We start from the raw sequence: 15,338 nt of genomic DNA on the forward strand, positions 1-15,338 counted from the left end.
AGGGATAATCTTACTTTTGCTAAATGCATTCTTTTCTGCTTTTAGAAATGTAGACAAAACCATGTCTTGAGCACATGTCCTTTTTTTTTTTTTTTTTTTTTTTTAATTTTGTTCCTTAAGGGAAGCATTGTTTTCAGAGAGACTTTTTTTTAACTCTAGTTTTAACTCTTTTGAGGAGAAGGCTGTGGAGGACTGTCCCAAAACACCGGGCAGGGTTTGGACGGAGGGATGTGGCCCCCAGCGTGCTCTGGGTGGAGCCGGGCTGGCTCAGAGTTGAGGGGACGAGTGAGTTACAATCCAGTGCCCACGGCCACTGGTCAAAACCTCCTGCCCAGACAGAACGTTCAACCGGGACGTCTTGGTCATCTGAACATCTCCTTTTTCTTTTTGCTTCCATCTCATGCCCTCTGCCCGCCCAGACTCTCCACTTGGCCTAACCGGGCTGTCCACAACTGGAAGAGAGCAGGGCGGCCAGGGACAGCCAGGCTGGTGAGCACAGCACCCCTCCCACAGATGCCGCCGCCACGGACCTGCCAGGCCTGGCGCCCTCTTTCAAGGTGCAAGTGGGCGGCACAGTCTAACCATCACCGACGTCACGCTCCATTTCCTGCTTTCCAGACACCCACATAGAGGAGCCTTTCTTTCCGTGGCAAAGAGCAATAAACTCTGGGTGTGTGTGTGGCCTGTGTGGACAGTGTCATCTTCCAGCATGATAGGATTCGACCGTTTTGGTGTAAACATTTGTGTTTTATAAGATTTACTTTGTTTTTATTTTTCTACTTTGAATTGTATACGTTCGGAAAGTAACCGAATAAACAGAAGCTTATATCCTTGACGCGGGCGCGTGGTTCCCTGTGGCTCTCCCGCCACCTCCCCGCGCGGCCTGGGCCCCTGTCTTTCTTGCACTTTGTTCCTCTTCTCTGGCATGCGGTGTGTGCCTGACGACTTCTGCCTCAGAGCCCTCTCTCTTTTCTGTCCTCTGTCTCGCAGCCTCATCTCCTCTGCCCTTTCCTCCTCCGGGGTCCTCTTCCCTGTCCTGTCTGGTCCCTGACTCATCTTCCTCTCCCCGAAGCCCCTGGCCGGCCTCGGGCCCGGGGCCTGACAGCCGCCTGCAGGTCACCTTGCTGCCGCCCTTCCTCAGCGACCAGGCCCAGCACGTGCATGCCCTGGGGACCTTCCACCTCTTCTGCCATGCCACAGGTGAGCGGGGCACCTGTCCAGGTGGGGGGCGGGCAGTGGGGGCCTCCTCCACGAGCACGGCCTTCCTGGCTGCACCTCTCCGGTTGTCCCCAGCAATGCTAAACTGTTACCCCGAGGCTGTTCCTGTGGACAGCAGGGCCCGACCAGTGTTTTCCTCAAAGGGCCAAACTCTTCGACTTCTCCAGCCATGGTTTCTGTTGCAGCTACTCAGCTGTTGCCTTGTAGCTTGAAAGCTGCCACTGCGCGGGCACCAAAGTTCATTTACAAACGGCAGCTTGCCAATTGCTGGTATATAGGGTTACTTCTTTGTCGGCTAACAATTTGGGTTTGATGTATGTGGCATTTGGAGATTTAAAACATTAACCGTAGAGCCTCCAGAATGGGAATTGTTTTAACAACTTGCTTCAAGATGTTTAAACGCAGAAAAGATTGGGAGTCTAGCATGCCGCCTCGGATGTAGGAGGCGTTGGCACTGTGTTGGATGGTATTGGGATGGGGCGTCAGCCAAACCCACGTTCCGAGTGCGTCCTGGGCTTTGGGCAGCGCCCGGGGGCCCGGTCTCCCCAGGGTGCCGTCTTCTAACTCATCAGTAGCCGTGGAAGGAAAGCACGTGGCACGTTCCGGGCCTGGCGGCTTGTTCTGTTTGCTCAGAGCGAGGAATGAAGTTAGTGAGGAGGACAAGCAAATCTCATTGTTTTCCTTTTTCTGAGAATTTAAGCAAGCTGTGAGAAGCTGCTGGGTGTTACGCTGCTGCCTGATCCCTGTGGAGTTGGCTCACAGGCCTTTGAGTGGCTCTGTCCACTTGTGACCCCGCATGTGTGGCCACTGGTGACTCCTGCCTGGGCCTCGGGCAGTGGGCAGGGAAGTTGCCAGTGAAGGGGACTTTTGCAGACAGACCTGCAAGGGGCGGGTCCGTGTGGCCCCGGGTCACCTGGGTGCTGCTCTCAGCCCCTTGACTCCCTTGGGACAGGGGCCCGGGAACTGCTTCAGGCCCCCAGGCCCGTCCCACAGTGGCAGGGTCCTCCACAGTCACACTGGGGAACCTCCTTGGTGGTGGGAAGGCGGAGAGGCTCAGTGCTGGGGACACCAGGGTCCCTTGCTGGCAGACACAGGCCCTCAGGGGCCCCATAGCTGGGCCTGCGGGGACCCGCCCCTCAACAGAGCGGTTTCATGTCTGCGCTCGGGGGACCTACTCTTCCCGAGGGCAGCCTGCTGTTGAGGGGCAGAGTGGACGACAGCATGTCCCTTCTGTCTGAGGCCCCACGCAGGCCTTGTCCCCAGGCTCATCCTGCCGCATGTCACCGGGTTGGGTGTCCCCAGTGACACGTCCAGATCTAGGCAGGCGCTGCCCTCTTCCTCTAAACCTAGCCCAATAGCCAAAGCCGGTTCCCTGTGCAATGTGGGTGTTCAAGTGCACAGTTTAAAAAGGCAGTGTCTCTGGCAATCCCCTCCCCTGAGTCCCAGAAGGCACCAGAACTAAAGACCACGTTTCTTGTCAGGCTGCGGCTCTGCAGAAATGTTGGCTCCTGCCTCTGCCTGCAGGCACCTCCCTGTCCAGGTTGCTCCCACGTGGCCTCGGGCTGTCACTGCAGAGCTGGGCTTAGGGAACCATCTCACAGTGGCTCAAGCTCTGGTCCAGCTAAGGCCAGGTCGGCTTCTCACGGTGGGCATGGCCTCGCAGCTGGGTGACTCGGAGGGGCTTCTCAGCTTACCGTCTTCTCTGCATCTCCAGATCATGCTGGTGGAGTGTGTGTGTGCACCTGTGTGTCTGTATGTTGATGTGTGTATGTGTGCATGTGTATGTGTGTACATGGGTATGTGTGTGTGCATTGCTGACATATCTGTACACACGTGTGTGCATGTATGTCTGTTCTTGTGTGGACATGTATGCACACATCCGTGTGTGTGTGTGTGTGTGTTTCTTTTTGGTCCAAGGCACCCTGCATGATGTGCCTTGTGGCCATGCTTCCATTCACAGGCCCTGAGTCTTGAGTGTAAGGAGGACAAATTCCAGGTTCTGGGGGCGGGTCTCCTAACTGCTGGCTGTCTTCCGTTTGAAAGCGATGTATGTGCACAGTGGGGAGTTAGGAAAATACTGACAAATACAGAAAAGGGGTTCTGAGCTGGAGAAATTACGAAGGCATGTAGTCATGTTTCACTTTTCTGAAGTAATCCATGCTCCTTGTGGGAAAATTAGAATAGTACAGATAAGCAAAGAAATCTCCCACTGCGTGCACATGAGCACATTTACCTTTATTTTGGCTGAAAATACAGATAAAACATACAGGCACATCTCAGAGATGTTGTGAGTTCAGTTTCAGACCCCGCAATAAAGTGACTATTGCAATAAAGCGAGTTGCACAATTTTTTTGATTTCCCAATGCCTCTAGAAGTTACGTTTACACTATACTGTAGTCTATTAAGTATGCAATGACATTATGTAACCTAGTTTAGAAGGACTTTATTGCTAAAAAATGCTAATCATCAAGCAAGCCTTCAGCAAGCTGAAATAGTAACATCAAAGTTCACCAACCACAGTCACCATAAAATTATAATAATAATGAAAAAGTTTAAAATGTTGTGAGAATTACCAAAATGTGACACAGAGACACTGAGCAAATGCTGTTGGAGAAATGGCGCTGATAGACTTGCCCGATGCAGGGTTGCCACACACCTTCAATTTGTAAAACACATAGTGTCTGCAAAATGCAGTAAAGCAAGGCACAGTAAAACAAGGCAGGCCTGTACGTGTACCAGCGATTGATAATGCGTCCATGTGCACGTCTGTGCAAAGCATGTGTCTGCACATGCACCTTGCGCATATATACAGACAGAAATAGATCTGTATAATTTTTTAACAAACGTAGAACTTCTCTATACCCTAACGGCCCTGCCCTCATTCCTGATACAACTATTTTTCTATGTCAGAGTTAGACCTGTTTTGTTTTTAAAGCTAAGAATGGATCCTCTCTACTCTGGGTGACATTTGCATATTCAGGTTTCAGATGGCCTTTCATGTTTTAACTACAATGTTAGAAATCAGAGCCCTTTAAGCCACCGGGGTCAGAGGGGCAGAAGCGGCCTGGGCCTCGGAGCTCCTGCAGCGAACCCGTGAAGCTGGCAGCCGTGCAGCCATCTCCCTCTCCTTCCGACATGGCCCACAATATTGTCTGTAAAGCGCCTTTTGCCACATGCGGTCCCAGGGTTTAGGATCTGGATATTTTGGGGGTCACTCTTCAGCTGACCACAGGGCCCCAGCACCTGTGTGATGGGCTTGAGACACTTTGAGGAGGAAAGCTGATGACCTTGGGGTGGTGGAGACCTGGGAGAGCCCCTTTCCTCTCCCGGGCAGGTTCTCTTGGTTTCTGTACAGATGTGAACTCTGGGCCACGCCGGGGAATCTGGAGTGAGTGTCCTTGGTGTGTGCAGCCTCTGGGTGCTCGGAGAAGAGGCCCCCTGCCCCCCACAGGGGTGCACCCGGCGCCCAGTAGCTGGCAGGACCCAGGGCGTGAGTATGGGCTGTGGGTTGGCCCCAGGGCAACGGGCCTGGGGGTCAGAGTTGACCACACGGAGGATGCCTGGAGGAAGGTTTGGCTGCCTGGAGCTGCACCGAAGGCAGTGGGGCAGCTGTCAGGACGTGGCCTGAGGACTTAGGGTGGATACCATCAAAACCCCCTCCAGCTGGGGACTCTCAGGCCCTCCGCCTCTAGGATGGGCTGGCTTCCCTTGGAGAGAGGCCATTTCTCGGAGGGATGCTAGTTTTGTCACACACTAGAGTCAACTCTACACCAGTGGGTTTCCTTAGACGGTGTGGGTCGAGGTGCGGGCAGGATGGAGCCAACAGTCCCGCAATCCTGAGGTGGGCTGGGACCCAAGACTCCTGGTGGCCCCGAATTTCCGAGGAGCAGGTCCCTGTGGGACAGGTGGGTTTGGCCTGCTGCCCCGGGTCTCCACTGATGTCATGTGGTGGCCCTGCTGACCGGTTTTAACTGTTGCTTTCCCTCTCTCTTTAATCTCCTCTGCATTCAGAATGAGTTGGATAGTTTTAAAAAAGAATAAATGGAACGTAAGTACTTTAACATATGTAATGTTTTACTACCGTTAAATACACATTTAGAGAACGTTTACCGGTGCTTGACGCTGTCCTCACCATGGAGATACATGTGGTTTCTGTCCTTGTTTGTGCCCTGGCCACTGTGGGTGGAAGGAGAATTTGGCTCCTGAGAGGTCCTGGCCCAAGTGGTTTGGGGTGATGAATCATCCCCAGCTCAGGCCACCCGGGTTCTTTGTCCCAGTGTCAGTCATGAGAACCTTCCAGAGGCTCCTGTGACCCATGTTCGTGGCCCCCATCCTGGGGGGCTCGGTGCAGCATGGCACCACTGAGCTGGGCAAGGGGATGAGAACCGACTTCAGTATCTGAAATTCAGAGACAAGTCTCGCATTCTTAATCAATAATGCCTCGGGCATATCAACTTTTAACGTTAGACTCCACCAAGGTGCCTGCTGGCCAGGGAATGACTAAATGGAACATGGTGTCACCAAGTGCATTCAGTTAAAGGGAGGAAGTACCTCTGCCCGACTAACAGGTACCCAGGCAGATGCACACAGACGTGGGGCTGTGTACATGTGCGTGTGCCTATATGTACAAGTATGTACATCAGAATGTATACGGAGAGTATGTATAGAGTTGTCTATGGGTAGAGTACAAAACGCTTTGTTTTGTACATTATACAAGTTTATATTATGCAAAATTATAGTGATAGAACAAAACACCAGAAATCCTGCCCAGAAAACAACTAAACAGACCCCTGAGGACTCGTCCACTGGGCCAGGAAGGCTGGGGGCTGCTGTGTAAAACGCTTCTAAACGCTTTCAGGATTCCCTCCAGAGCCTGTGTAACGTGTCTTTCTTCCAAATAGCATTTTATTTTTATCATAAAATCAGTATTTGTTTGTTGTGGTGAATTTGGAAACTTCAGGAAAGTATGAAGAACAAAAACCTAGTCACCCCCAAATGTAACCAGCTGCAGCCCCACTGGCACAATGGCCACTTTTAGGCCTTTTCTCACGTGCATGTGTCCACACACATGTACATACATACACAATGTACTTACATATTGTCTTGATTTAATATAATGTTATTACATTTTCGTGTTATTAAATCTTAAACGTGATTCCTGATCAGTGACAACACGGGTGGTTGCCACAGCATTCAGGGGACCCCCCTGTGGGACATTTCCTAATTTCCAATAGAAACGGCTTCAGTGGGTTCTGATCATTGTCTCGGATTCATTCCTAGGATTGTCTGGTTCAAGGGTCTCACCTTCCCTTGGGAGGAAGGTTCTTTGAGGATCCTGAACGTGGTGGGTCACTGATGCAGGGACTGCACAAAGGTGAATAGGTCCCAAGTTGGTCACACGGGGACCTTACTGGCGACGAATCCATCAAAAGTAATCATATCTAAACTAGAAGTCTCTCCCCCTTCTAAAAAGCCCAGCACGTGACAGAAATGTCTGCCCACCACCGTTCCCACCTGGCCGTTCCCACAGGCGCATGCAGGCACACCCCGATGCCAGTTGTTCTCGTGCTGGTTTTTAATCCTTTGGCTCTATCGTTTGTTTTTCCTGCTCAGTGAACTTCAGCCACAGGCAGATGTATTCCTTGTACTGCTGACCATCCTGCATAAAATCACGTTTTATGTGATTTCCCAGGTTGGCGGGCATCTGAGATGGAATCTAGCTTTTAAAAGCTGATTCTCAGGCAGGATTGTGATCAGGTCTGGGTCAGGGTCAGCCTCACGGCATGCCTGTCCAGGGCGGTGCTGTCCACGCGGAACAGCACGCACTTGTCAGGGAGCTGGGTCCCTGGGCAAGGAGGCCAGAGGGCCCCCTCGTCCACATTGTTGGGGTGCCTGCCTGGCAGAGGCAGTTAGGGTAGCAGCAGGGCCTGGCCCAGCACCGCACCATCCACCCCCCCGCCCCACCCCGTTACTGGGAACAGCGGGAACGGAGGGCCTGTGCGTCCCCTGGAGCCCACAGGGAGTAGGGCCTGCACCCCACTCCTGCCCAGCTCTGAGCCACCTGGGTGCTCAGGGCAGGCGGCGGCTGCTTTGGTCTAGGGCCTGGCCTGGCCTTTGCTCTGTCCCAGCTCAGCTCAGCTGGGGGTCTGCACATACCCCAGAAAGGAGCCTAGTTGTGCCAGCTGGGTGTTTTAATCTGACCTTGTCCTGTCTTCAGCCACTTTTTTGAGTGGAAGCCAGCGTGTGAGCAGATCACGGTGAAGGCGGCCTGGCTTGTTGGTTCTGAAGCAGGGACAGGAGTCGGGCCCGTCTCAGCACAGCCCTTGGGGCCCAGGGTGAAGCCTGAAGCCCCAGGCTCATCCAGCTGCACTTTATGGGAGGGGAAGGTGGCCCCATCAAGGAGGTCATTTGCTGAGGCTGTTTCCAGTGTTGGGACCAGAGCCCAGTCTTGCCCCAGGTTTTCCACAGAGTGGTCTCCACAGCCCACCACCCCAGCCACTGTGGAATGAGTACGGGATCTGCGGGTGGCTCGTGTACAGGACCCTGCCATGCTTTGGGAAGGGGGCTTCTGCCTGGGCCCTTCCCCTCCTCCGGTCCACTCTCCTCCAAGCCTTTATTTTGTAAGACAGGCCCTCAGCCCTTCTCAGCACCCTGACACGCCTGGCCAGGCCCCACTGGGGTAAGAGGGAGTGGCCCAGCAGAGGCAGAGCTTCAGGCTGAAGGTGGTGGCAGCGGGGCCAGGTGGGCAGATGAAGTTCCCAGGCCCAGACCCTCTGTGCCAAACAGACATCCGCCCCAGAGCTCGGCCACCAGGCACTCCAACGGGGGTGCACAGCCCGGCGAGAAAGGGAGAGGGGGTGCCCCCCAATGGCCTAGAGTGTGTCATGGGGACGTGGCTACGCAGGTGTGCTTTGAAAAAGGCACCTGAGCAAGGTCAGGGAGCCACAGGGCATAAGGCACTAAGGAGTCTGTACCCCTTTGCTCCCAAGGGTCACTGGGGACCACAGTGGGGAACCACCTCCAGGCCTCCTCCAGGGGAAGTACAGGGACTTACGGGAAAACTGCACTGTCACTTTGAGTCCAGCTGGGACGAGGCCCCTAATCTGGGAAGCCCCCATCTCCCGTGCCAGGATAGTTCCCATGGTTCCCATGACCCCTAGTGGGAGTCCTGGTGGTGAAGATGGTCTGTGTGCCCCCAGGTCCTGCGGACGTTCACTTTCTCTGGGAGAAGAACGGGCGAGAGCTGGAGGTGTGTGTCCCTGCGCAAACCCACGCACTGCCTGATGGCAGGGCCCATGTGCTCAGCTGGCTGCGAGATGCCCTCCGGGAAAGCGCCGAGTATCGCTGCTCCGCGCTCGCCACGGCGGGGAACAAGACCTCCAAGGTTCGGGTCATCGTGACCAGACTCGGTAAGTGCGCTCTCCTAGCCTCGACTCTTCACTATTTACCCTTGTCCCTCGAGCAGCAGACTTGCATGGGAACATTTCAGTCTGGGGATTACCTGTAGGGTTTCACGAACATGGATGAGTTAGCTTTTCACTGTCTGCCTCATTGGTGCATGCGTGTGTGTATGCACACACACCTGTACCCGTGTGCACACATGAATGCATGCTGGCTGCCAATCCCCCGTCCTCCCAATAGAAGACTCAATCTTTTTTTTTTTTTTTTTTTGGCTGCATGGCTTGTGGAATCTTATCTTAGTTCCCCGACCAGGGATTGAACCCAGGCCCTGGGCAGTGAGAGTGCGGAGTCCTAACCACTGGACCGCCAGGGAATTCCCTGTGTTGACATTATTAGGTTGGCCGACCCCCTCCTGTACTTTTGTTTCCCACGTAGGTAACCACTGTGCCGATTCCTACTTGCTTGGTTCATACTTGTCATTAATTCCACATCAGACCCTGCAGTTCAGTCCCCAGTCAGTACAGACATACTGGTGTCCTGTTGTCAGCATCCCCAGAACCTCTGCACCAGGAGCCAAGTGCCTCCCTGGGACTGGCTCTCCCGCTGAGGCTAGAGATTCCATTCCTCTGATGTTGGATCTCGTGATGTGTTTCCCGGCGTGCCTTCCTTTCTTTGATTTCATTCTTCTGTGAAGTGTCTCTTCTGGCACACCCAGGGTGTATGGGGGGAGTCAGTGTTTTGAGAGCCTATGTCTTTTCTCCATCTTCACACTTAGAGAGTCCAGCAGGGTAGAGAGTTCTGGCCTGAAAATCATTCCCTAGTGTGTGAGGCTGGCCCCGTCTTCTGGCTCCTGAGAGCCTGCCACTGACCCTGTGTGACCACTGTCTTTCTGAGCGCTGTGCAAGTGCGTGCCTGGCTGGGTCCCATCACACGTGGAAGCCCCCGCCTTCAACTCTCGGAAGCGTTCAACACTTATTCACTTTTCTCCACTTCATTTCCTGTTCTTTCTGGAACTATTTTCCAAGATGTTGGGCTACTTGGGGTGGTCCATCTTTTTCCTGTCACCTCTGCTTCTGTTAGCTTTTCTCAACTTTATCTTGCACACCTGTTAGTTTTCATCCCACTCTCACACTTTATTACTCGGAGGTTTTCATTTTGTTCTGTCATGAGTGCATTCTCTTCTTGTCTTGTGGATGCAGTGTCTTCTCCCCTCTCTGAGGGTTATTGAGAGGATTTTCCAGTTTTCTTTTCCCTCCCAGTTGCCCTTTTTTGGTGGTTTTGTCTGTTTCCCTCAGAAGTCTTGGGACCCTTGATTGTCGGTTACATTTGAGAGGGGCACAAAGATCCCTCCTACGAGGCCCTTTCTCCCCAAGGTGCAGTCTTTGGACAGGCGGCATTCCTACCACTTGGGAGTTCGTTAGAAATGCACAGCGACTCAGAAGTCCCGGGAGCACCTTGTGTTAACTTCTCCAGGAGATTCCTACGTGCGCTAGTGAGGAGGCTGGTCTGCCCCGCACCCGTCCACTGTCGTGTGGAGGGCCTCCGGCTACAGCCCACACTTGGAGCAGCAGGCCATCCAGGGCTTAGGTTGGGCCATCAGTGAGGACTTAGGTTGGCAAGAGGCTGGGGCCTCATCATTCAGTACATAAAGCCCACCATCCTGTCTGCCTTCAGTGCGGGTGCTGCCCAGGTCACCCGTCCTGTGCTCTCCAAGAACACAGTCTCTTGGGGAGCAGAGGCAGGGCAGCTCCCCGGCTGTGCAGAGAGGCTAGGGTCCTTGGGACCACGTGCTTCTGCTTCTGCACAGCCTTTGAAGCAGCCTGCGCGCCAACTCCCTGTTGCCCAAGCTCCTGAGTGTCTCCCCGCTGCTGGCCTAGGACCCTGTGTGCTTGGGTCTGCTGATTCTGCCGGGGGCCGTTTGCACTGGTCCCTCTGCTTCTCAACTTCAGGTTTTCACTGTTTCCTCTCCTATTCTTTGTCCTTTTTCAAGAGTTTATATGTAAATGTACATATTTTAAAAGGTCCTTTGTCCTTTAAGTGGGGGTTACAGAGAAAAGGAAGTTACAAATATTCGCTCCCACCTAGAACCTCCGTTCCTGTCGTTTCTGTAGAATGCCCTTGCCTGTTGCTGTCAAGGTAAAATGAATGATCTCGTCATAAGTGTGCCTTACAAATTGTGACCTCTTATCCAGAAGTCAAGTGAATGGTACTATCAGCAAGTAGCTAAGTAGGAGTAGCCAGAGAAGCAACTAGGCAGTTGGGGCCATTACTGCTTGACCTCATCTAACTCAGCTGCCTTATAAGGAAGGTGCAGCTCACAGATGATGAAGGTTAAGTGACTCATCCAAGGTCACACAGCTCACTAGCCAGTAAGGAGCAGGGCTTGACTCTGATGGCAAGAAAATTTATACCTGGGTCACTCTGTGGACAGTAGACCCAAAATCCAGGAGAGGGCATGAGCACAGTTAAGACAGCTCAGTATTTTCTATCTCCCCACAGACCCCACCATGTTTACTGAAGGTACGGGCGGTGGTGGGTGAGGATGTGTTAGAAGATGAAATGTTTCTTTTGGGATTTGGATTCGCACGTGTTGAGTCAGGAGCCCCTGCAGGGCCCCTGTAGTGAAGGGCCACTAAGGGCCCTCCTCCAGAACTCTGGGTGCCTCCCACTGTCGTCCTGGGATGGGGCAGCTCCAGCCGAGGGCTGGTTGTGTGGGTACCGTCACCACTGGGCCTGCTCAGCTCTGCTCAGGGTATGAGTTCGACTTACTGTCTGAAGGACTCAGGTCGTTGGAACCCATTTCTTTCTTGCTTTTTTAAAAAAATTTATTTTGGCTGTGGCGGGTCTTAGTTGTAGCACGCAGCATCTTTAGTTGCGGCATGCATGCAGGATCTAGTTCCCCAACTAGGGATCGAACCCGGGCCGCCTGCAATGGGAGCCCGGAGTCTTCCCACTGGACCACCAGGGAAGTCCCTGGAACCCATTTCTGAAATTAGTCACGTGAGCTATAGTTGAAAGCAATGACGGGGTGTATTTTTATGTTTACAAAGAAAAGCTATGGCTCTCAGACTCATGCCACCCTGACAACCCCTACAAGTAACTCATTTTCAAAATTCAGGATCAAACACAAAAGGAGGGCAGTGTGGGGCAAGTAGCACATGACGTAAGGGGACGCCAGACCTCATTACCGAGCAGGTTTCTGAACCTCAGCTCCCGCCTCACTCGAGGGAGGCAGCAGCAGCCCCTGCCCCACCCCCCGAGCCCCAGAGTATCTGCATTGCTCGTGAGGTGTGGGGAGTTAGCCCCTCTCCTGGCTACACAGAAAGGGCCAGTGAGATGTGCGGTTGGGGCCACTGTGACCTTGGGGAGCAGCTGCTGTGGGAGTTGGTGGCCCGGGGAAGGGCAGGCAGGGGGCACTGACTATGGAAGCCCCTGCAGCCAGGAAGGCGAGGCCCGAGGGGTAAACGCCTCACCCCTGCCCACTTGGCTGCCTCGGCCTGGCTCGGCCCTACAGAGGGGCATCACCTAGCTCACAGCACAGCCTCGGTGCGTGGAGGGCCCCCGGGGGACCGTGAAGGCCAGCAAGCTGAGACCTGGAGCCCCCCCTCTGTCTTGCAGAGGCAACCCAGCAGGAGAGGTGGACCAGAGAGCTCGCCACCTGGAGGGCCGTGGTCGGGGAACACGACCGCATGATGCACAGCTGGAGGAAGGAGTGGGTATGTGGCCGGGCCTGAGGGAGGGCAGGGGTCTGGGGGGCCTGTGCTGCCAGTGGGCCCCACGTGCTTCCTGCTGGCCCACTGAGCAGTTCTGCTTTCTGAAACCTGCACCCCTGCCACCCGCAGCCATCCAGCCTGGAGCCAATCCCCGGAAGGGAGTCAGCGCAGGGTGGGGCCCTTACAGGAAACCGAAATCAGGCAGGGCCAGTTGGTTCTGGCGAGAAGCCCCCATGGCCACCGCGACCCCCAGACACAGCTTAGCACACCAGGCTTCCCTCCCGCGGGACCCTAGACCCCACAGGGAGCACACGGGAAGGGGACTCGAGGCCCTCCTGTTCTGCCAGGAACTCGAAGTCCACGTTGTTCTTTCAGGAACGCTGTAACCAGGACACGTAGCCACCAGGAGGCAGTGCTGACTCCAACCCCAAGCCGACCTTGCCGTCACCTGCCATGCAGCCCTGGATGCCCCAGGACAGTGAGCTGCCTCCCCGCTGCTGGACGAGGCCATCAGGGCTGCTCAGTGGAGAACACGGAGCCCTGAGTGAACCTGCGACAGTAGCCGAAACCTCTTTTAATTAGGTGCTTAGATGGGACAGAATGGCCTGACAGAAACAGGAAACCAAAAAGGTGTTAACAGACAGAAACCCTGGTTAAGACGGCAGTGTGCATGACGGTTCCTCCCCCAGAAGCACTGTTGTTACGCTCCACAGGTCACTCCTCACCATCTGACTGATTTCATGGCATGCAAAGGGGCCGCCCCCTGCCCCCTAAACAGCCCAGTGTTAGCTCAGTCCCCTCTTAACTGCTGGTTTTACTGCTGTGGAGCCACCTTCATACTTAGCCACTCGACTCTAAAGGACAGGGAAGGGCAAGGCTTCAAATGACAAGAATTTGCCTTAAACCTTGAGTGCTGAGGTCCCAACTCAGGAGCTAACAAACATGGATTGAAGAGACTCTGTTATTCCTCACTAATATCAGAGCTTCAGCCTGTTTTCTAAAGCTCCCAGTGTGCACCTGTGCACTGGCAGCCACGGCCTGGGCACCGAGCTTGTATGAGGCGGAAAAGCCAGCAGGTCAGCTGTGTGCCTCTCCCGGGTCACAGTCACTCTTCTCACAGCGGTGCGGGTCTGATGAGGCTACTCTGTACATGTGCTTCTGGGTCCCTAGTTGTTCACGCTGCACCTGGAGACTCTGCTGTGTGTGTGTGTATAAATGTGAAGGCCGAGGCTGCTCAGCCTGTAACCTTACAGATACTTTTTGTTTGTGGAATGACGTTTTTTTAATGGAATGCCAGTCTATCATAAAACCAAAACCTCTGTTAAGTTATACTTCTCCTGTGACCCTAGCAAATGGATGTCTCCTCAGCCTCATGACCACAGCTGTTGTTTCCAGACCCCCTTGTCCTGAAGCTGGGTACCTTCGTACAAGAGCAGAACACATTTCCAGCCAGTCACCTAGAGGATCCGTTCTGAACAAGGCTTCTGAGGACGGCTGGCTTTGGGGTTAAAGTTGTCCCGTTTGCCCACCCAGCTGCTGGCCCACCTTGCCAGCAGACGCCGAGCTGGCTCACGGACCGCCACGCACTGTGACAGGGTTTTTGGTGAAACACCCATCGGCCCTCGCTGTGGTTCTAGTGCGGGTAGGCTCCAGCCACCACAGCTGCGGAGTGGACAGCTCCAAGACTGGGGCCCTTTCCTTGGTGCTATGATTCTTCCTCAAGTTTGGATACAGTCAGAGCACTTTCATGCCCAACAAAACAAAACAGACACTTGCAGTTATCACAACATCAACACGCAGGGTCCTGGTGGGAAATGGGATTATGAGGATGAGTTTTCCCTGAACTGTTGGAAGAAAATAAAGAGTTCTTTCTACATTTGCTCCGTGAAGCGTGTTTGTATTTGGGGAGCCTGCCTGCTTTCTGTGGTACCATCAGTACAGAGTAGGTCACTGTGTCACCTGCAGCAGTGGCCTCTGTCAGCAAAGTGACACCATGACCAGGGCAACTCAGCATTAAGTCACACAAGTGAACTCTCTCAGGAGCTGAATGAATGTGATGTTAAAAACCCAACATACTTTGTTCAGCTAATCTGAACAAATACTACAGACCCAGAGGCCTTGGGGGCTCTGGACAAACAACGTGCATCTCTAGCAGAGATTTCTTAATGATTTTTTGATTTGTCAGTTTTATAATTCTAGACTGCTGAATGCAGCTGACAAGCTATTTAACTTTCTCCCTATAAGTTCATTTGGAACCTTTACTTTTCAAACCTACTATAGTTGACACGGGGTGGGGTCCTCCCTGCTATTCCTCCTGGTGGCCCTGAGGGAGAAACCTGTGACAGGATGGAGGGCTTGGTGGACCAGATTGCATGTCCCTCATTTAAACAGCTCAGAAAGTGTATGGAAAAGCAGGGCACACACCGGGAAGAACAGATGAGAAGATAGACTGGTGCTTCCCACAGACGACCTCCACCTCGCCGCCAGCCCTGGCCACGCAGCGGGCCATTTCCGACTCCTTATTCCACTTTTATTTGCTTGTCACAGGCCACTCACTCTCAGAGGTACATTTGGCATGACTGAATTCAACTAACAGTATTTTCAAGCCCACATGATACCTTGCTTGCTTGACAAGTGCAAAGCAGTGAAACTCGTTCCTGCCACTTCCCATGACCAGCACGCCAGCAGGCTGGACCAAGGCGGGTCCAGCAACAGTCTCTAAGGGTTAGTCTCTACTTCGAGACCCAAGAGGCCTGAGCGCAGCAAACCTCTCCCTGCTCAGTCCCCTTCAGTTCAAAGAAGAGTGCCCAAAAGACACGTATCAGGACGCAGGACCACTGATTAGACCAAGATGACTGGAGTCTCCAGTGAAATTAAATAATCACTCTTTATTCAAAATAAATAAGCCCTCTTACTTACAGGAAAATATGAAAGTAAACTTCTATCCTTCTGGCCTCTAAGATAGAAACCACATTCAAAATATGTTCACTTACAAAAGAAAGAAAA

This window comes from Phocoena phocoena, chromosome 6, assembly GCF_963924675.1.
Source record: "Phocoena phocoena chromosome 6, mPhoPho1.1, whole genome shotgun sequence".
Classification (NCBI taxonomy): Eukaryota; Metazoa; Chordata; class Mammalia; order Artiodactyla; family Phocoenidae; genus Phocoena; species Phocoena phocoena.